We start from the raw sequence: 20,345 nt of genomic DNA on the forward strand, positions 1-20,345 counted from the left end.
ATAACCCCGTGTGGTCCTGACCTCCGCCTTTGACCTCTGATCCCCGCTTGTGACCGCTGACCTCCGCCTGTGACCCTTGACGGTCGTCGCTGCTCGTCACAGGTGTACGACGGTCCGGACAGCTCGAGCCTGCGCCTGCACTCGGGCGCTGGCTTCACCGGCCAGCTGGTGCCGCAGCTGACCCTGACCGCCCAGTCGGGTCAGATGCTGGTCCGCTTCATCTCCGACCCGCTCAAGGCCAGCAGAGGCTTCCAGGCTGTCTTCTCGTCAGGTGCGCCACCTTTGGAATGCCCCGGACGCTCCGGACGTCCCACAAGGAGGCCTTTAATCGCACCGCTTCTCGTTATCCTCGCGTGGTATTTTTTTTACTTTAAAAAATTGGGGCGTTTGTTCGATCATACTCTTCAGCAATTGTCCAATTAGATTGACGTCTTGCACGAGGACTGGAAGCTGACAAATCATGTCATTTCCTAGAGTAGGCGATTTTTTTCTTGCATGACCAGTGAATACCGGCCTTGCTCGATTCACGCCGCTGGTAGCGCTCGCTGGTTGAGTGACGTCACACCGGTGTTTTCCAGATTGTCCCATGCTGGAGCCCGGCAAGGGAGCGCTGGGAACCAGCCGGGAGACCATTCGGCACCAGGGTGACCTTCACGTGCCCGCCGGGTCAGGAGTTCGCCACGGGGAAGGCCAAGGTCATGACCGAGTGTATGCCCGGCGGCCAGTGGAGCGTCAGCTATATCCCCAACTGCCAGGGTGAGACGTTCGTATGACGCCATGAAAAAAACATGCACTTCTAAATACGTCATCTTTTGACGCCTAGATTAGGCTTTAATCTTTAACTTAAAGCACCCACAACAACTTACGCGAACTTGCGAAAGAACCGCTTGTCATTTTTTGCGCGTTGCTCCTCGTCATGTCCATGCAATTCAATCCAATGAAATTGACATCTTGGACACATTTCGTTTGCATGGACAAATCACAACAGTCTTTTGTATGCTTCGCTCGTGACCGTCCCTGTCTGACCCCCCCCCCTCCCCCGGCAGAGGTGTACTGCGGTCCGGTACCGCAGATCGACAACGGCTTCTCGATCGGCGCCACGAACGTGACCTTCCGGGGCGAGATCACGTACCAGTGCTACGCCGGCTTCGCCTTCCCCAGCGGCCAGCCTGTCGAGACGATCCAGTGCTCTGCCGACGGCAACTGGGGCAAGCTGCCCGTCTGCCTCGGTAAGGGAGTGCGCGCGGACGCACGCGCCCATCGCGTGTGCTCGGCTCTGATGACTGTCGGGTCGTGCCCAACCTTACGGTATTGTTGGGTCGATAGTTTGATCTCTGTTGGCAAAGCCGCTAGTGCTTCAGTATGGCTTGTTCAAAGTTGTTGTATGCTCTGTTGTGGACATACTTCTACTGGGACTGAAGCCGGTTCTGTGCTAAGTTGTGCATGATAAGACACTTTGTGATATGATATGGCAAACGCCTCCTATTAGGATTCGTATCATCATTAACCATGCATGTAGTCGCCTGTATGTATAACTATATGCGCATGCGTTTGGTATGACTTAATTATAAGATGCACATGGTACATGTGCTGGTTTTTAATAAGATGCGTAGTGTGACACATTGCTAATTCCCGATCTCCTGTGTGTGTGCAGGGCTGCTGACGTACATTTTCATCGTCCCAGCGTCCCAGTGTCCCGCACTCCCGGAGGTGCCGTTCGCCCAGAAGCAGCAGCTGAACGGCGGATGGTCGGAGTTACGGCACTGTTGTCAGGTGAGCGCGGACGAGAGACACTGTTGTCAGGTGAGCGCGGACGAGAGACACTGTTGTCAGGTGAGCGCCGACGAGAGACACTGTTGTCAGGTGAGCGCCGACGAGAGACACTGTTGTCAGGTGAGCGCCGACGAGAGACACTGTTGTCAGGTGAGCGCCGACGAGAGACACTGTTGTCAGGTGAGCGCGGACGAGAGACACTGTTGTCAGGTGAGCGCGGACGAGAGACACTGTTGTCAGGTGAGCGCGGACGAGAGACACTGTTGTCAGGTGAGCGCGGACGAGAGACACTGTTGTCAGGTGAGCGCCGACGAGAGACACTGTTGTCAGGTGAGCGCCGACGAGAGACACTGTTGTCAGGTGAGCGCCGACGAGAGACACTGTTGTCAGGTGAGCGCGGACGAGAGACACTGTTGTCAGGTGAGCGCGGACGAGAGACACTGTTGTCAGGTGAGCGCGGACGAGAGACACTTACCCCCGGGATGGATGCAATGACCGCGCGGCGCCCCTGCAGAACAGAAGCAAACTCCCTGCCGCCGACTCCGGTAGATTATGAGGGCCACAGCTATGCCGTCGGGGACGCTGCAGCTTACGGTGGCTCGTGCTTCTTGATGCACCTGTTGGGGATTATAGCTGATGTCATTGCCGCTGAACTTAACCGCAGAGGCACAATCATTGCGCCAGACGGGCTCCCGCCCTGCCCTCTTGATGTGCCGCGGTCACGCAGCATCGAATTCCCAGCTGTCGGCATGAAAAACACCTGTCACTTATTGGAGGCCCTAATTAAACAAGCACGCCTCTCCCGCGCTTTAGTCAAGAACTTTGTAAATCGCAGGTTTGACGCGCGCCGAGCGGCGCTGCTGACGTCTGTCTCCCCATAAACTGACGGTCGTGCCCGCCGAGCGGCGCTGCTGACGGCTGTCTCCCCATACCCTGACGGTCGTGCCCGCCCGAGCGGCGCTTGCTGACAGCTGTCTCCCCATAAACTGACGGTCGTGCCCGCCGAGCGGCGCTGCTGACGGCTGTCTCCCCATAAACTGACGGTCGTGTCCGCCGAGCGGCACTGCTGACGGCTGTCTCCCCATAAACTGACGGTCGTGCCCGCCGAGCGGCGCTGCTGACGGCTGTCTCCCCATACACTGACGGTCGTGCCCGCCGCGGCCAGGTACGAGTGCGAGCCGGGCTACGTTCGGTCGGGCGTGCCTGTCCTCTTCTGCATGAGCAACGGCACGTGGAGTGGAGAGGTGCCAGCTGCTCACGTGAGTGACCCCGCCGCCACCATACGCAGAGCGGCCGGCTGTGCGCCGCGCCGCTCGTCATGCGAAACTCAGCTGTGTGTGGTACTTGTTGGACCTATTGTATGAATGATTGCGCATCTTTATGCGCAAGTCAAACGTAGTCCTTCCTTCACTGTAATGCGTATCGTCAGCATTTTGAGTCTCTGACCGGATTTACTTGGCGAAAGCTTTTGGTGTTGACGCGATATAGCCCAAAGTGACGACGTTCAAGTCAGGTTCACTTTATTTCCTGTCTTTATTTCCGGTCTTTATTTCCGGTCTTTATTTCCGGTCTTTGTACTATGACTTGTCGCCGTGACCCCACATCACATCATCTCGAACCTCTGTGACCTGCCCGACCGTCTTTAGACCTGTCGCGTCCCCGATACCGGGGGTCTCTGCCGGTCCCACGGTGCCCGTCTGACCTGACCTGACCTGACCGGCCGTGTGCCCCCGCCAGGTCTGCACTGCCCCTCGCTGCCGGAGATCCCGCACGGCTACGTGCTGTCGCCGGCGGTTGACTACCGGTACGGTGACGAGGCGAGCGTGCAGTGCTACCGCGGCTTCCGGCTGATCGGCTCGGCGGTCATCACCTGCGGACCCCAGCAGAAGTTCATCAACCTGCCGCAGTGCGAAGGTGATGAGACGCGTCAACGGCACCAGCGGCCTGGCAAAGCATGTCATTGGGAAAGGCGAGCTGTCGAGGAAACCAGCGACATTGTTCGTGGCTAGCGCATGCTCGTCGCTTACAATATTGTGCGCACATCAAAGCAGTGCTGGTGCTTTCGAGGATAATGTACTACCTCCAGCATTGAATGGCAGCGGATCGGACCTGTCCAAACGTAAATGCAGATCTTGCTCCCAGCACAACGTGCCCAAAAATACAGCGCAGAGTACCCAAGGTCCATTGTGTGTGGGCGACTTCTGGTACGGCCACCTCCGTATCCGAGCTAATGGAGGGACATGTCTTTGTCCGGGGCATTTCACAGCATCTGTAGTGTTCTTTAAGACGTGTTTGGCAGCGGTCCCTAAACTGAACCCCATGCCGTCCTGCTGCAGACATTAACGAATGCGCGGCGGCCAAGTGTGACCTGACCTCGACCAACTGCTCGAACGTGGCCGGCTCGTACCCACTGCGGCTGCCGCGACGGCTTCCGGCCCAACCTCGAGTGCCGGCCGGTGGCTGAGCTCGGCGTCAGCAGCGGCGCCGTCGCCAACGACGACATCCTCGTCTCCGGCACCGAGGACGGCTATGACAAAAACGTGAGCTGCGGATCGGGGCTCCGGACTGCCGTGAGGCTCAGCTGACAGTGCTGAGAGAGCTGGCTTGGGTAGTGTGTTTGTCGCGCATATGCCTTGTAATGTCTGTTGGCCTCGCGTCATGAAGTCGGCAAAGTTAGCCATGCATGGCGACCTTGCTGCAGCGACTACAAGCGGTCACTGTCTTGATCAAATGCTCTACCATTAAGTTGTTCAGCCCACAACGCAAGCTGGATATGTTCTACGTGGACGGTTCTGTTTGTGTAGTCTTCAGGCTGTTAACAGCCTCTCTCGAGCCCGCGTGACATCCTCGAAGGCTGATTTTCAAGAAGGCCAGCTAACTCAGCAGTATAACCCTGCGCGTCACCGTCTGACACCAGTGACCTCGTGCGCCCGCAGGACGGTGCGCCTGAACGCCGACGGGCGGCTGGTGCGGCGCGCGCGAGGGGCCCCAAGGTACAACTGGGTCATGATCGACCTGGGCGCGCCGACAGTCGTGCACGGCTTCCGGATTCAGCCGGTCTCAGCGGCCGGACCGCACCGTGGCCTACGCCAAGAGCCTCAGGTACGGACCCCGCCCACTGATGGCCCCGCCCACTGACAGCCCCCACTCACTGACGGCCTCCACCCACTGGCTGTCGTGCGGCCCCCGCCCACTGACGACCCCCACTCACTGACGGCCTCCACCCACTGGCTGTCGTGCGGCCCCCCGCCCACTGACGACCCTCACTCACTGACGGCCTCCACCCACTGGCTGTCGTGCGGCCCACGCCCCACTGACGACCCTCACTCACTGACGGCCTCCACCCACTGGCTGTCGTGTGGCCCCCACCCACTGACGACCCTCACTCACTGACGGCCTCCACCCACTGGCTGTCGTGTGGCCCCCCGCCCACTGACGACCCTCACTCACTGACGGCCTCCACCCACTGGCTGTCGTGTGGCCCCCGCCCACTGACGACCCTCACTCACTGACGGCCTCCACCCACTGGCTGTCGTGTGGCCCCCACCCACTGACGGCCCCGCCCACTGACGGCCCCGCCCACTGACGGCCCCGCCCACTGACGGCCCCCGCCCACTGGTTGTTCATTTACAATGAAGACATGCATAACGTGTTGCATGTCAAAAACATGTCTGTGTCGCTTGCGTGGAAACACGTCAATGTGCTTTGAGAACACTTCAATATGCGTGGGGAACACCTCAATGTGCTCGGGGAAATCGTCAATGTGCGCGGAGAGCTCTCCAATGAGCGTGGGGAGCACGTCAATGTGCGCGAGCATGTCACCTCCGTGTGTGGTGGCTCTCCGTGACTTTTGCGTCACTAGATTTCTCTCGTTGATGTTGATGTGCGGAAAGATCCACCTTGGTTCGATGTTTTCGCTTGAAAATGGCGTGATTACCATGGGGCATGACGCAGTTTTTTTAGTGACTTAAATAAGTCGCAATACTCCACGTGCTACTGACTCAACGGAAGCGATGCAGGCGCATTAGACATCACCAGGTCTCGACAGCACCGCCGTGTGTTCACTGTGTGACACTATGTGACAGCACTACTGGGACAGTCATTATCCATGGCGCCACTGCGTTCCCCGGGCCGTGCTGCATGCACGAGCTGAGGTGACTGGTAGGATGCGGTAATACCAGATGCCATTTCATACCCGCGGAAGCTGACGGACGTGGCGCGAGAGTACATGCCGTCCGGACGTGGCCATGACGTCGCTGTTGCGGCAGGCTCTACTACACGGACGAGCTGACGGACGTGATGCGGGAGTACCAGACGTCGAGCGGCGCTCCGGTGGAGTTCCGCACCGCCGGCGCCGGCCTCTCCGTCATCAGCATGCCGTCGCCCGTGGAAGCCCGCTACGTCAGGCTCACCATCCTCGACTACCAGGTCAGCAGCTGGAGACAACGGCGGTGGAGTGGCGGGACCGCTGGCGGGCTCTGTAGCCGTCTCTGTAACTGCTCTGAGGGAAGCCGCGTCGGTGGCAGTTATCGGCAGTGCTGCAGGGTTTCGTTACCGGGCTTTGTTAGTTGGCTCTCTAGCTGCGTTCCGCCAGCCAGTTCAGCTGAACGAAACCGGGCTTTGTAACGAGCTCCGCTGGCTGACTCTGTGTTGGCTGCTGGACCGCGAGGTTAGCCGCACAGCAGTGCCTCTGTGACGGTTGGGGGCAGGGGCGCTTCCCTGGCTGGCTCTGTGCTGTTCTCGCTGCGCTGACAGCCGAAGAATGACATGCTTCCGAGAGCCAGTCATGACCGGGAGTGACATGCTTCGAGAGCCAATCACGACCGGGAATGACATGCTTCGAGAGCCAATCATGACCGGGAATGACATGCTTCGAGAGCCAATCACGACCGGGAATGACATGCTTCGAGAGCCAATCACGACCGGGAATGACATGCTTCGAGAGCCAATCACGACCGGGAATGACATGCTTCGAGAGCCAATCACGACCGGGACTTGTCACGCCCGCACGCTTGTCCCAATGCAGAGTGTGCTAGAGCTGATAATTCTGCAGTAAAAAGCCAGGTGCTTCTCGTCACCACCAATATCGCCGACAGCGACAACAGCTTTCTCTCCACTGCGGTCAGAGCTTCAGCGTGCCGCGTCAGGTGTGCTGCGTGGCCCGGTGAGCCAAGGCTGAGTCAGTCCCGTTCTGACCAACAGGTGGCGCCGTGCATGCGTATGGAGCTGATGGGATGCTCGCGTCAGGAGTGTACCGACATTGACGAGTGCGCCAAGAAGAACGGCGGCTGCCACCAGCGATGCGTCAACTCGTGAGTTCCGCCCAGCCCACCTCGAGCTCGCAACACGTGGAAGGGGCCGTCACTAGAAGCATAAAACAAATGATAGCGATCTCCGCAGCTACCTTTTGCAACGCTGGCAACAATTAATACAATACCTGAAGATTTTTTACAATTTGAATTGTGATAATTTACTCGCCTATAAAACCACTCGCTTCCATGTGAAATAGGCTTGCGGTGTATTTTCCTGGGCTGTGACATCATCTGAACTGCCTTACCATGACCCCTCTTGTCTGTGGAATGGAATCGTCCAAATGTCATCTCGACAGAGGGTACGCGCTGTGACGACAGTTGACCTGACCTGACCTGACCCCACAGGGCTGGATCATTCGGCTGTCAGTGCGACGAGGGGTACGAGCTGTTCACCAAGAACGGCACGGCCGGGTTCACGGTGGCGCCCTCTGAGACGGGCGAACGGGACGGCGACACGTACCGGATCAACAAGACCTGCGTGCCGAAGCAGTGCCCCGGCATCGAGGACCCTGTCAACGGCCTGCTGGTCTCCACCCAGGTCAGTGTCTTACTGCCAGCCCACAGCTCCCCTGACCGTCTCCCCCCCCCCCCCCCCCCGCTAGTGCCGCTGCAGTGTGTGGCCAGGGTGCCCCAGATATTTTAACGGCGTTTTGTCAGACTCGTCCCAATGAAGGACCGGCAACGTGCGTACTTGCCTGACGTACCTCTGCCGAGTTTTTGGTGGAATTCCGCCGCCATGGGGCAGTCACGGACTTACGTAAATGCTGTTGATCACATACTACCTTCAGGATGTGGTGCACTAGAACCTGAATTGAGTGACAGCAGGTAGCTCATGTTTTAAACAAGTATTAAGTTGTCGCCACATTTTTGCGCATGACAAAATGTGACGAGGGCTCATCCAACTTCAATTTGGCCACCGTCGCGTTTTCACTCTTCGTGGCTCAAAACAGACGTCTTCACTCCCCGTGGCTTTGTGTTCACAGGAGCAGTACCACTTCCGTGACGTCATCTCCTTCTACTGTAACTTCGGCTACGTCATGAAGGGCTCTCAGACTCTGGAGTGTACCGCCACTGGCGAATGGAACGGGACAGTGCCCACATGCGAATGTGAGTTACCGGAAAAAAGCAATTTCGCTATTGCGGTGACGTTTCCTCTTGGATCTATTTGAAATGAACTTGAAAAAGGGCACAATTTCAATTCACTCTCAGTTTATACAATACATTTCAGTGTCTATTAAGCACTTGATGGATCTGCAATCTATCAAGCACGTTAAGCAGGCTTTTTTTCCCCGATCACGACGGTCGCTCCATAAAGGGACGCAACCTTTCCCCAGTCTCGTGGCGTCATACGCTCCCGCCTCACTAAGACTACCCTGGCGCGTTTTCAGACGCCTCCTGCGAGCCGCTGTCGGACGGCCCGGAGGAGGGCCTGACCGTAGCCCGCGAAGACCCCGAGGCCGAGGAGGTGACCGTGCCGTTCCGCGAGAACATCACCGTCGCCTGCTCGGAGACGGGCAAGCCGCTGCGCAACACCCGCACCGCCGGCTTCCGCCAGTGTGTGTACGACCCCCAGTCAGGTCAGTCACACTGCGGTCCGAGCGCTGACCCTCGCTCGGGTCACTGACCTCTCAGTGAGGTTGACGGCCTCCCGGCCAGCCGGTTCAGCTGCCTACAGTCAGAGCGAGTGGTGAGAGGCAATGTGCGTGTCGTCGTAGAGGGCTACATATAAGTGCGCTACGAAGGCACACAGCCGCTGGACTGGGCGCAAACTACATTATGAAGGCACACAGCCGCTGGGCTGGGCGTAAACTACGTTATGAAGGCACACAGCCGCTGGGCTGGGAGCAAACTACGTTATGAAGGCACACAGCCGCTGGGCTGGGCGCAAAACTACGTTATGAAGGCACACAGCCGCTGGGCTGGGCACAAACAACTATTACGATTGACGCACCCCTAAAGCTTAATAACTAACTAACTTTTAACTGCTGGGCCACTTACTTTACCGTGGTGGATACTAACCGTCTCCCCGAACACAGTGATATGTCGCAGCGTAGTTGCATTCTCGTGATATTCTGGTTATGACATGATATCATGACAACTTGATATCCTCACGCGTTAATAGGTTATCCTTATTATCAGGTCACGTATGGCAGCACAGGGACAGCGACATCGTGGTATTGCAGTTAGATAATGACGGAACTTGTGATATACTCCCAGCCCTACTTGTCGCTCTCTCCACTAATGACATCGCTGCAGGTCTGACCTGACCTGACCTGACCTGACCTGCCGCAGACTCAGCCGACTACTGGATCTCTGGGACGGCGCCAGCCTGCCCCCGGATCGACTGCGGTGTGCCACCGTCCACGCCTGGTGGCGCCTACGGAACATACGCTGACACCAAGTTCAAGAGCAGCTTCTACTTCGGCTGCGAGGACACATTCAGTCTAGCCGGACAAAGCAAGTAAGTAGTGAGGGGGGAGAGCAGATCTCAGCCCACTCACCCGAAAACTCAGCTGCGCAATGGTAGCCGAGCCTTTTGGAGGCTCGGATGCGTTTATAAACCCTACTCGAATGTTGGTATTGACATTGCTATACGGATGAGCCCCAACATTTATGACATTGTGTGCCTGGTGGCGTTTCTGTGCCCACTGCGCCGATGAACGTTATGCTCGCATCAGCTGGCTGTTGTGATTTATATTCCTCGCTCCTTTTTGTCCGTTTCCATAGCACTAAACCCCCATCATTTCCGTGCGACAGTGTGCCCCTACGTGAAATCACGCAGCGTTGCCCCTTCCGAGGTGAAATTGCGCAATATAACCCCTCCCCGTGGCCTAGCGTGACGCTGCTCCTCTTCACAGCTCCAACGACAACCTGGTACGGTGCCAGGCGGACGGCACCTGGGACTTTGGTGACCTGCGTTGTGAAGGGCCCGTGTGCAGCGACCCGGGCCGGCCGTCCGACGGCCGCCAGGTGGCCACCAGCTATGAGCAGGGCTCCAAGGTACGGAGGCACACGCAGCCAGAACCCCTCCCCCCCCCCCTCCCCGAGGCGCCTCGCCTTGGTAGCAGGGGTTGGACTGTCGCTGTCGGTGTGTATCCGGTGAGCATCCGGATATATTTCCTCTGAGCAATGTCTACGCGATCGACTCTGATTTACGTGCCCATAATATCCACAAAAGAATATCAGGGTCTTCATGATTTCGTTTCATAATCAGGATAAATCGATAAGATATCATATTCAGGATAAATCAAGAGGTTATCACAATCAGGGGGGATATAATCAGGACAAATCGACATCGGTGGCTGGTGTTTTGAATCGCCAAGCGAAATGGTGATGTTGGCTCAGTCTTTGTATTGGGTATGCTGATGGTTTGCGGAGGGTCAGCTCTGACGTCAGCCAGCGGTGGCGATCAGTGGCCAGGCGAAGTCACAGCAGAAGCGTGAGCGAACTAACACGACATTCGTTCCAGGTGTCGTTCACGTGCAACAAGCCGGGCTACATCCCGTTCTCTGGCGAGCCGATCGAGTGCGTCCGCCAGCCGGAGTGTGCTGTCATCAAGCCTCTGGGACTCTCGGACGGACGCATCCCGGGTGAGGGGGGCGCGGACTCCAGCCGGGCCGAGCGTGACCCGCCGCTGACTCAGATGTGACCGGCTCGTGAGAGCTGTGTGATGTTATTGCAGAGGTTGGAAAACGGGCATCACTTCTTGAATGTTGTGCGTAGAAAGGTGTTTTGAAATGTATGTTTCTGCCCACACGAGTCCACCAATGACAGCTCATAGCCGCCCCACACTGCAGCCTCAGCAGCCGGCCGCCTTGGGGCGTTAGGTACTAGCAGTCACGGTGCGTGACCGTGCCGTGACGTCCCGTCGGTATGTGACCGTGCCGTGGCGTTCCGCCTCAGCCTCCGCCATCAACGCCACCACGCAGCGGGCCAACTACGAGGCGAACAAGGTGCGCCTGGGCTCGGTTACCGGGTGGTGCGGACAGCTCAACGAGCCCTTCACCTACGTCCAGGTCGACCTGCTCAGTTTGCACCGCGTCAAGGTCAGTGCGCTCTAAAGGTCGCCGCGCTATTGGCGCCATCTGTGGAGCGTGACTGATGTCTGGCTCGTACAGCGCGGTTGCCAGCGTAGGGGTGCCATGGTGACACGGTATGCCCCGTGGTAATTGCTCTGCGGCTGCGCTGCTGTAATCTGTGTTACCCCGGACAGTGCTGCTGTGGTCTGTGTTACCCCGGACAGTGCTGCCGAGCAACAGCGTCTGACATGCTATGAGACTGGCTTTTTGTGAAACGTATAGATGTGTCAGGGTGTCTACTAACGATTAGTACATGATTCAGAATTGGAAGCATTCAAACACTTCCGTATCTACCGAATGACAACCACCAGTACTGCCCTCACGCAGCGTGACGTGACGGCTCCCCAGCGTGACGTGACGGCTCCCGGCGTGACGTGACGGCTCCAGGCATGATGCGACGGCTCCCCAGCGTGAAGTAACGGCTCCCGGCGTGACGGCTCGGTTGTGGCGCCTTCTACAGGCGATCCTGCTGAAGGGAGTGGTGACCAATGACGTGGTGGGTCGGCCCACGGAGATCCGCTTCTTCTACAAGCGCGCCGAGGACGAGAACTACGTGGTGTACTTCCCCAACTTCAACCTCACGGCCCCGCGATCCTGGCAACTACGGCGAGCTGGCCATGATCACGCTGCCAGAGTCTGTTGAGGCTCGCTTCGTCATTCTGGGTCAGTGGTGTCAGAGTATGCGCGTCTCATCCTCCTAGGTCAGAGGGGTTAACGACTGCTTTGTCATCTCACGTCATTGGTGTTGGCGGGTGCACGACTCGTGTTCACGGAGCAGCAAAGCGCGGTTGTATGATCGCGCAGTTTTTTGATCCTGGGTCATCGGTGTCTGGGAGTTCGTTTCTTTACATAAGGTCAGCGGGTTTGTGGAGTGCGTTTGGTCGTCTCACGCGCCTGTCGGGAGAGAGAGCGCAACGTATTGATCTTGAATATTAGATGAGATGTCAGCGGCAGACATATTCTAGCTACCCTTTTGGTCTCCATTAAAGAACAAGTTTTTTGGCGTTGCGCTTATATTACACAAGTTGATTTTCACGTGATCCAGCAGTGACAGCACATCTTTGGCCCCTGTCACGACCAGCGCCTCTTCCTCCCCCAGGTATCGTGTCGCACGACAAGAACCCGTGCCTGAAGTTCGAGCTGCTGGGCTGCACCGTGGAGGAGGAGGAGCCGCTGCTCGGCTTCGATATGGGCTACTCGATGTGCGTGGACGCCGAGCCGCCCCAGTTCATCAACTGCCCCAGCGAACTGCTGCAGGTGTGTGGCGCGCTGACCGGCCAGTGGCGGCCGCGGCACGTGCGGTGCCGTTTGTTAGGTGAGCAGAGGCCATGCCGGTCGTATCATGAAAGGTCAGTTTTCAAAATGGTTGCTTGTTCCTGAAATTGATTTCATAGATGACATCATAGCATAACGCCTCTCCTTACGTCACGCAGCGAGCTCTCTGCCATGGTGCTGTCTAAAACTGCCCCGTGCACCCCACCCTGATCTGACCTAACCTCGCTCCGCCCTGGTGTCAGGTGGAGAAGGGAGACAACGGCCGCGTTCTGGCGGTCCACCCTGATCTGACCTAACCTCGCTCCGCCCTGGTGTCAGGTGGAGAAGGAAGACAACGGCCGCGTTCTGGCGGTCCACCCTGATCTGACCTAGCCTCGTTCCGCCCTGGCGTCAGGTGGAGAAGGGAGACAACGGCCGCGTTCTGGCAGTCCACCCTGATCTGACCTAACCTCGCTCCGCCCTGGCGTCAGGTGGAGAAGGAAGACAACGGCCGTATTCTGGCGGTCCACCCTGATCTGACCTAACCTCGCTCCGCCCTGGCGTCAGGTGGAGAAGGGAGACAACGGCCGCATTCTGGCGGTCCACCCTGATCTGACCTAACCTTGCTCCGCCCTGGTGTCAGGTGGAGAAGGGAGACAACGGCCGCGTTCTGGCGGTCCACCCTGATCTGACCTAACCTCGCTCCGCCCTGGTGTCAGGTGGAGAAGGGAGACAACGGCCCCCGCATTCTGGCGGTGAACTTCACCGAGCCGCTGGCCACCGACAACTCGGGGATGATCGTGCGCACGGACGTGCGGCCGGCCGGCTTCGGGCCGCCCGTCTTCGTGTTCAGGTCAGTTCCTCTGAGCATGGCTTGTCACGAACGCAGCTGACGTGCTGTCCCTGTGATCGGCAGCCTGCGGCGTTTTCAGGCGAGAGGGCGTAATGCGAGAGGCGATTTAACGTGTGGAGATTGTCTGGTGTTTTTTCGTGTTGCAGTGTCGTGTTTGTTGCATGTTTTTGTGTCGTGGTGTTCTTCAAGTGCTCGAATAAAGCTTTATAGCCCTTGGGATAACTGTGAATGCATGTGCCCCTAGAAACTGTGACATGACCCAATCCACCTCTAGCAGCTACACTTACTGACGCACCACCCGGTGTGTTACAGAGACCTGATGGTCGAATATCTGGCTTTTGATTTTGACGGAAAACGTGGCAATCTGCAAATGAACATCACAGTCCCCGGTAAGTTGTATCCACTCATCGCTTTGTGGGAGGTTATGGTCACTATCCGTTAGCAAAACGTGACGATTGTGAACTGACTGAAGATTGAAGTGTACTTCAAGGGTGATGGCAATAACAACGTTGTATAATGTTATGAAGAAACTTGCCTGAACTGGCTCGCACGGCTGATGCTGAGGCTACGAATGTACCAGACCGGGCGGTCCTTGGACACGCCACAGTGCAGTGAGGCGCTGGTGCGCCACCGCCGGTGACACGTGACCGCCGCCGCCGGTAACGCATGACCTCCGCCGCCGGTGACACGTGGCCGCCGCCGCCGGTAACGCATGACCTCCGCCGCCGATGACGCGTAACCTCCGCTTCACAGACGACACGCCGCCCGAAGGTTACCTGTCCGCAGAGCTACGTGGTGGAGCTGGTCGAGGAGCAGGAGGTGTACGAGATCACTTCAACCGCTCCCGCTCCCAAGTGGACGTCTCTGACGACACTGATGACGTGAGTGACGTCGTGGGCTGTCGGAGACGCGGCTAGCAAATTGTGAACGTTCGGCGGAGGGACGGAGTAGTACTCCGCGGTGATGAGCCCTGACGGATCAGCGAGGACAGTTATGGAACAGAACACCCATAGAAACTCACCACCCACCCACCCACCATACCACCACTCACCCACCCAGATCTCGCCTTGTATGCATAGTGGCATTTTCTTCTTGGCAAATGGGTACCGGTCTGACTTAACGAACCAGATTGTTGTGTTTCCTGGATCGTACGAAAGCACATCCCTTCCTTCATATCCTAGGTCCTCGACCCACCTGCTCGTCTGTCACCTGCGTCCCATACCGTAACGCTCCACACCAGCCCCCTCTCTCTGGGCCCGCGTGACCTCTTAACCCGCCCCTCAGGTGGAGGACATCGCGGTGACGTTCGAGCCGTCGGCGGCTCGGATCCAGATCGGCGGATACGAGAATGTGACGGTCACTGCGCGCGACACCTCGGGCAACCAGGCCCCAGTGTCACTCCAGGTGAGCGCGACACCTCGGGCAACCAGACCCAGTGTCACTTCCAGTGTGAGCGCGACACCTCGGGCAACCAGACCCAGTGTCACTTCCAGGTGAGAGCGACACCTCGGGCAACCAGGCCCAGTGCCACTTCCAGGTGAGTGCGCGTGGGCGAGAGACCGCTCTGGGGCCTCACATGCTGGCAAGAGGGTCGGGGATGTAAGGAGGGATTGGGTGTTGCTATTTAGGAAGAAAAGGCACGTGGTCAGGTGCGCGTGCAGCTGTAAGGCAGGAAGGCGTCGGTTGAGAAGATACGTGAGTGGTTTTAATGGGTTGTCGCCGCGAAGAAGAGCGGGCGTTTACAATAGGTCCGATGGCCTTGCAAGTGCATATGAGGGAGGTTGTAGGGCGTTTGTGGTGACGAAATTGACTGAAGCCATGTTCCATTTGTGACGCTCCATACCGCCGCCGGATAAAGACCTGCGCACCTGGCCTTCACCGTGTCGTCACCAGGTGGCAGTGCAGGCGACCCCGTGCGTGGCTGGGACCTGAAGGCTCCCGCCAACGTGCCGTGAACTGCCTGCCCAGCGAAGTGGGCGGCCTCCGCTGTCTGGCCACCTGCAAGGAGGGATTCCGGTGCGTCACCGGGCGGCCTGTACCTCCTTTAAAACGAGCAGATTTGTTAGCTGCGTGGCGCTGTGACGCTAAGTTATTCGGCATGGTAATGGTGCCTGTGAGACCTCTTAAGGAATCTCACAAAGTGTGTGCCAGAACTTCAATGACTATTTTGTGTTCTCCTGTGTTTGTCCTTGATCCCAGCCACGTATGAATGTTTTATGCACTCACCGAGCATTATGTAGCTCCGAAAGGGTATCACCTGTAAACATGATAGACGTCCCTAACTCGCCATAACCTGACAATGTGCAGATGGCCATCCCTTCTCACCCCATCCCGACCGTTCTGCACGATCCATTAGACCCTGTGACGTCACGCCACCCCCGTGACATCACCGTACTGACGCCGCCCTCCTCCGCAGCTTCACTGACGGCGAGGAGGTCAAGGACGTTCAGCTGCGTGCCGAAGCAGCCCTGGGAGCCGACCAAGCTGGTGCCCGACTGCGTGACCGAGGACACCGACCAGGCCAGCTACGACGTCAGCGCGCGCATCAACTACGCTCCAACGGCGCCGTCGCCCAGGAGTGCGTCGGCATGTACAAGGTCAGCGAGACGCCGCGGAGGCGGGGGTATGACCGTGTGCTGCGGTTCGGTCGGGAAGTATTGGCACGGCATGCGGCTTCTGAGACTTTCATCAGTGTTTGGGAGGCGGGGATGACGTGGAGGGGCATGGTTGCAATGCGATAACCCTGTGTCAAGCGTTAGGGTTTACGGCCGCAAAACGTCCAGAGGGAGTTGGTCCGTTCTGGTCGGGGAATATCATCACAGCTCCGGTCAGAGCCCCGTCAGGACAGCTTGTGGAGATTAAAAACTGTCAACCTGCGTCATACACATAGAATGTAGGTCAGGGCTGCTGAGAACGTCATGGTGCCGCAAGCGTTGGGATTGAGCGGCATCCAAGTGGATTGAGACGGCCAACTGAAGACCAAAACGATAGTTAACGCAGGCCCAGGCCTGAGATTGCGGACTTTGCGCCAGGCTCCGCCCAGCTATCCGGTTCTTCATCCGGTTTTGATACACGCATTGTTATTAGTTATGCTCACGTCAGCGGGCCCCGACTGTTTGCCGCCACGCTGATGCTTTGTCTCCGCCTGGTGTCTGCAGGAGGAGCTGAAACAGTTCCACGCCGACCTGAGCTCCGTTCTGTCCGCGCGCTGCTCGCAAGCCCGTCAACCTCAACATGGACGTTCGCCTGATGTCCGGCGATGCAGTGCGCGTGGCCGAGAAACATGGTTCAGGTGGGTGACATCAAAATGCGTATCCCTTGTCGCGCACCAGAAGCATTGGCTGCTGACATTGGCGCTGCCTTGCTTATTTACATGCAACCAACGCCGGAATCAGGCTAATGTCAAAGTTACCTTATATGGAGTCGTATTCTCTACCCGTGTTCCACCTGCTGGTGCTGTTCCGTTCCGCCTACTGGTGAGAGACCTGAGACGCCATGTAAGTACGGATATCCGGACTGAGAATACGCCAGAATGGTCCGCATCCGTAGTGACATAACGTGCCTGTGCTGGCAGCACTAGCTAGTAAGCGTAATGGAGGTGTAGTGGCCGAGTGTTAGCGCCCTCAGCTTCCATACGGGGCCTGGTTTCTAATCTCGGTTGCGCGTATGCAATGGCCGCTGAAAGGGTGCGTGGTGATGCGCGTCGCGTTACCATGACAAAGATGACAGACAGCACAAGGTCATATTCTTCCCCCATCTTCCACAGATCCAGCACGTGTTGCGCATCACCCCGGAGATCTCCCAGCCGTTGCTATATGACCTGTGTGGCCTGAACCTGGGCCTGATCTTCGAGCTTAACCGTGCCTCCACCTCTGTCGTCATCCAGCCGCTGCTCGGACGTCTCCGCCATCGGTGAAGGCAACGCACAAGCTCGGCTTACGGGTATGACGATAGATGGCAGGAGTAGATACACGTCGGTCGCTACGCATCGCTGGAATACAACATGTCTAGCACGTGTGTATTCTGTAGGAACAAGCCGCTTGATGCAGAACATCAAGTGTCAAGGGCGTTGATTGTAACAATTGTCTGGGCCTTGGCTGACACGTTGGAGTTGTTGCTTGCACCTGTCCTTGCTTGTTTATACGGGCTAAGGCCCGATCGCCACTGAAATGAAGCATTCCGCCACTTGCATAGCTGCCTGTGTGCCAGGCTATAAAAGGGCTGTCCAGTTCTCCAACGGCCCGGGTTCTGACACCTCAGCTATCGGCAGGTAACCAGTGTCCCCCGTATGCGGGCGCTGCTCAGCAATGTCACCAGAGGCTTCCACCTGCCCACCACCGGCGAAGTTCTCAACTCGGAGTCAAGCAACACGAACGTGCCCAGATGCGTGAGTACCCGGGACAGCACTGCTTGGGAAACCCTTGGCAGTGAATCTGTGATCAGATTCCAGCCTGACGTTTTGTATAATGCTTGATTAGTGGCAACTGTCGCGGGTTGCGTATTTGTGCCGTAAAGGTTCCAATGAAACGCGTTTGCCCGCTCGCCTCGTTGCTCCGGCTCTTTTCATACGTTCAGCGGGCTGGTCTCGATACACTTACGGCACATCATATGCGTGATACTATCCTTCAGCTCAACTCATTCAGGCCGGCGCGTTTGCTGTTACAATGGCTTGACCAGTGACCCGACGCCGCTGCTCTGTCAAAAAAGACAAAAACACGCCCACTGTCCGGCCCCCATGTTTACGGGGTGGTGAATGACCTGACCCGTGACCCTCTGTCCGCTCCTGCAGTGCACTGTCCGGCCGCCATGTTTACCGGGGTGGTGACATGACCTGACCCGTGACCCTCTGTCTGCTTCCTTGCAGTGCACTGTCCGGCCGGCACGTTCGCTAAGACGAGGACGATGCGTGCACGGTGTGTCCGATGGGAGAGTAACCAGGAACCAGAGCCGCCAGGGCAGGTGCAAGGAAGTGTCCCGCCGGCACCTACACCCGTCAGGAGGGCAGCAAGCGCGTCCAGGTCAGACGGGGTCCACGGCTAAGGGATGAGGGTAGGGGCCGATGGTACCTCTCTCATGATCCGCTATTCGTTTGCTCTGGATAATAGGATAATATCCTCTCTCTCTTCTCTCGTTTTTCCTCACCCCTCCCTTGTGCTTTCATCCCTCTCTCCCCTTCTCTTTCTCCTCTTAACCTCTGTCTAAAGAGAAGGGTGGGGGATTTATAAAACAGAAAAACAATGCGACTGGCACTGATGATCATTTGTATGCGTGGTGTGGAAAGCATTGTACACACAATGCTTCAAACTCAGGCAGACGAGACTAATCAACTATGGTGTGCACACTGACCACTGGTCAAGACCCTGTGCCCGACCTAACCTGACCCTGACCTGACATGGCGGCAGGAGTGCGTGCCGGTTTGCGGCTACGGCCACCTACTCGCCGTCGGGCCTGGTGCCCTGCCTCGAATGTCCGCGCAACAGCCACACCGGTCCGCCGCCGGCCGACGGCTTCAAGGAGTGCCGTGCCTGCCCGCCCGACACCTACACCCACGCCCAGGCGGCCAGCGACATCGCCATGTGCAGAGGTCAGCCACGCAGCCTGAGCCACCTTTGAGCTGTGCTGGGCTCAGTGCTTCCCTCCCCTCCTTCCGGGGCTTTATTTGGAGCTGCGTATCGCAGTATAATTTTTGTTATGCTCGCACAAGGAGTTGCCGGACTGTGTTGCCGCCTTTGTAGCCTGAAAATTGCGACTATATTGGAGTTACTGCTGAGTGTTTCTTCCTGCTCTAGAATCAGTGATGGTGTCTTGTTCCTTGACGGCATGCGGTGATTCGCTGTACATGTTGTACTTAACTGTCATGTACGGACATATGATCGAGATGTATTCGTTTGCGAAAAAATACATCGGCTTTCCTGTTACGCACCTGCTGCGCTCGTTCGTGTCGCCCTGTGGCGGCCTGTATTCACGCACCGCGTCGTTCCGTTTCAGCCAAGTGTGCCCCCGGCACGTACTCGGCCACCGGCCTGGAGCCGTGCTTCGCCTGTCCGCGCAACTTCTTCCAGCCGATCGAGGGCGCCAATACGTGCTTCGAATGCCCGACGGGCAACATGACGGAGTCGGAGGGCGCAACGACACCAGATCAGTGTGTGCCAGTCGCGTGCACTGAGGACACGTGCGAGCACGGAGGACTGTGTCAGGTGAGGACACGTTGGCACATAGAGTGCTCGTACTGAGCACCCGCCTGTGAATCGACATGCTCTATTGGGGTGTCGCGTACGGCTTTTATGTTGTTAGTGACGGAGCATGTGTGCACTTAAACGATAGTTTACCTTTTTGACAAGTAAACGTGAACCCCACCTCCGCACCCAAACACCCACGCATCTGAACGTGATGTCGGTGTCCTCGCACCGTGCGCCAAGCGTCTGCGACGTGTGTACCTTCGCTGACGTGTGTCGCCGGGTCGCCAGATGCTGGGTCACCGGCCCAAATGTTACTGTCCGGCCGGCTTCAGCGGCGCTCGCTGCGAGCTTGACGTCGACGAGTGCCTCTCCACCCCGTGCCACAACGGAGCCGTCTGCGTCGACCAGCCCCAGGTCAGCGGCGCGGCGCCGGCGCCAGGCTCGCCAGTCGAGAGTGTTGGCGACGTGCTGTCGGTAGTGTCAGACGGAGTGGGCTTGGACCGGACATAATTCGGCCTGGAGCGTCTGCTGAGTGCAGGCGCTCACAGCGGTTGCAGCGACGCTTCCAGGCCGCGTTCGGTGCCGTAAATTGTAACGCAGGTGGCTGTGCCAGCGCCGCTGCCCCCACACGTCTTCACCTCGGACATGGTCGGCCCCTGTCTGGCACCCGGTGTACAGCGTTGTCTTGTCCTCGGCCAGTCTGTCACCGACCTCCCCTACCGATGCTGTACCCGCCGGAGCGCAGATGGTTCTCCCCCTCCGGGAGCGGACGGCAGCCGCTGACCGCGCCCGATCGCCGCCGCAGGGCTATCGGTGCCAGTGCGAGCGGGGCTACTCAGGCATCAACTGCCAGATCGAGGAGTCCGACTGCAAGGAGGAGACGTGCCCGGCGCGG

At 57.8% G+C, this 20,345-nt stretch overlaps 1 pseudogene; it reads left to right on the top strand.

Moving 5' to 3' along the window:
* The first annotated feature begins 102 nt into the window (after positions 1 to 102).
* LOC119108822 (sushi, von Willebrand factor type A, EGF and pentraxin domain-containing protein 1-like) lies at positions 103 to 20,339 on the top strand (annotated as a pseudogene).
* Positions 20,340 to 20,345: the final 6 nt, after the last annotated feature.

This window comes from Pollicipes pollicipes, unplaced genomic scaffold, assembly GCF_011947565.3.
Source record: "Pollicipes pollicipes isolate AB1234 unplaced genomic scaffold, Ppol_2.1 Scaffold_6712;HRSCAF=7956_pilon_pilon_pilon, whole genome shotgun sequence".
Classification (NCBI taxonomy): Eukaryota; Metazoa; Arthropoda; class Thecostraca; order Pollicipedomorpha; family Pollicipedidae; genus Pollicipes; species Pollicipes pollicipes.